This window comes from Hemitrygon akajei, unplaced genomic scaffold (assembly GCF_048418815.1).
Source record: "Hemitrygon akajei unplaced genomic scaffold, sHemAka1.3 Scf000102, whole genome shotgun sequence".
NCBI lineage: Eukaryota > Metazoa > Chordata > Chondrichthyes > Myliobatiformes > Dasyatidae > Hemitrygon > Hemitrygon akajei.
In genome coordinates this window covers 1,100,570-1,102,820 of record NW_027331988.1, presented here as the reverse complement: position 1 = coordinate 1,102,820, position 2,251 = coordinate 1,100,570, and the positions used below count along the sequence as shown (strand labels likewise).

General features: G+C 47.4%; 1 non-coding gene across 1 annotated transcript; it reads left to right on the top strand.

Annotated features, from left to right (window-relative positions):
- On the top strand, window positions 1–94 carry trnai-uau (transfer RNA isoleucine (anticodon UAU)). Its single transcript has 2 exons — window positions 1–38; window positions 59–94. It is a non-coding gene; the product is annotated as a tRNA-Ile (tRNA).
- The last annotated feature ends 2,157 nt before the right edge of the window (window positions 95–2,251 follow it).

Below are 2,251 nucleotides of genomic sequence, written 5' to 3'. Positions count from 1 at the left end.
GCTCTAGTGGCGCAATTGGTTAGCGCGCGGTACTTATATGGCAGTACGCGGCGGAGAAATGCCGAGGCTGTGAGTTCGAGCCTCACCTAGAGCACTCGTGATTTTTAATGCTTGCAACGCCCGGGTGACTAGGCGTCTCTCAAGCTGAGCATTCCACTGGAATGTTACATTTGATTTTGTGCCTCTGAGACACCCTGCTTATTATTGTAATTAACTTCGAATCGATGCACCTTTGATTTTGATCTGAGCAGGAGAGTGTGAGTTTACACCCAGGGCTGTGTGCTCAGTCCACTGTTGTTCACTCTGCTGACCCACGACTGTGCTGCAACACACAGCTCGAACCACATCATCAAGTTTGCCGATGATACGATCGTGGTGGGTCTCATCAGCAAGAACGAGTCTGCCTACAGAGAGAAAGTGCAGCGGCTAACGGACTGGTGCAGAGCCAACAACCTGTCTCTGAGTGTGAACACAACAAAAGAGATGGTTGTTGACTTCAGGAGGGCACGGAGCGACCACTCCCCGCTGAACATCAACGGCTCCTCGGTAGAGATCGTTAACAGCACCAAATTTCTTGGTGTTCACCTGGCGGAGAATCTTACCTCGTCCCTCAACACCACCTCCATAGTAAAGAAAGCCCAGCAGCGTCTCTAATTTCTGCGAAGGCTGAGGAAAGTCCATCTCCCACCCCATCCTCACCACATTCTACAGGGGTTGTATTGAGAGCATCCTGAGCATCTGAATCAATGCCTGGTTCGGAAATTGCACCATCTCGGATCGCAAGAAACTGCAGCGGATAGTGGAATCAGCTGAGAAGATCATCGGGGTCTCTCTTCCCGCCATTACGGACACTTACACCACACGCTGCATCCGCAAAGCAAACAACATTACGAAGGACCCCACGCACCCCTCATGCAAACTCTTCATCCTCCTGCCGTCTGGGAAAAGGCAGCAAAGCATGCGGGGTCTCATGATCCGACTGTGTAACAGTTTCTTCCCCCAAGCCATCAGGCTCCTCTATATCCGGAGCCTGGATTGACACCAACATACTGCCCTCTACTGTGTCTACTTTCTTGTTTGTTATTTATTGTAATGTCAGCACTGTTTTGTGCACTTTTTGCAGTACTGGGTAGGACTGTAGTTTAGTTGTAGTTTTTGTGTTGTTTTTACGTAGTTCAGTCTAGATTTGTACTGTGTCATGTAACACCATGGTCTTGGAAAACGCTGTCTCGTTTTTATTGTGTACTGTACAGCAGTTATGGTCGAAATAACAATAAAAAGTGACTTGACTTCACTTGACAATATACATATTAATTTAACAAACACGCCCGGATGCCCCATCTAAACCACTTGCGCTGACGATTGCCTTCTGCGAGAAAGTATCTTTACAAGACAGCTGACTCCAGCCATCTTCAACACTCTTCAGCGATTTTGTATCTGGTGTCAGTGATGACATAAGTAAAACACGTGACGGGCATCGGCAGCTCATACGACCATCCACCACCTGCTTCCATGGTCCCACGTGACCCTGAGTTGCGGAGGGTGCTCTGGAAGTGCTACATCTAGGCTGGCGGTGGGAAGATGCATCTTATACTTCCTTCGGTAGAGACGTATCTTGTAAAACTCTATCAAGTCAGCTCTCAACCTCCTATGCTCCAAAGAGAATGTCCGGAATGTCTTATCCAGGCAGCCTCATGGTAAACATCCTCTGCACCCTATATAACGTTTTCACATCCTTTCTATAATGAGGTGCTCGGAACCGAACACAATATTCCAAATGTGATCGGACCAGTCTTTTAGAGTAACAATACCTCGCGGCGCTTTAACTCAATCCCCTGACTAATGAAGGCCAAACCCAATACGCCTCCTTAACAAACATATCAAGAAACCAACCTATCTTGGCAAAGAGGCTTTGAGGAGTCTTTGGATGTGGACCCCATCATCACCCTGTTGTACTACACTGCTGACAATGCTGCTATTAACCCTGTAATCTGTCTTCAAGTTCGTTCTTCTGAAGTGAACAAGTTCACACTTCTCCAGGTTGAACTCCATCTGTGTCACATCACAGAATTCAATCAGGCTCGGGAAGCATAACCTGCTCCTCACAAAGCCATGCTGACTCCCTAATCAGGATACGCTTCTCCAAATTCTTGTAAATCCTGCCACAAAAAAGAAACTTCCCCAAAAGTTTCCCACCACTGAAGTAAGAATCACTGGACTACAATTTCCAGAGTCATCGCCATTCCCTTTC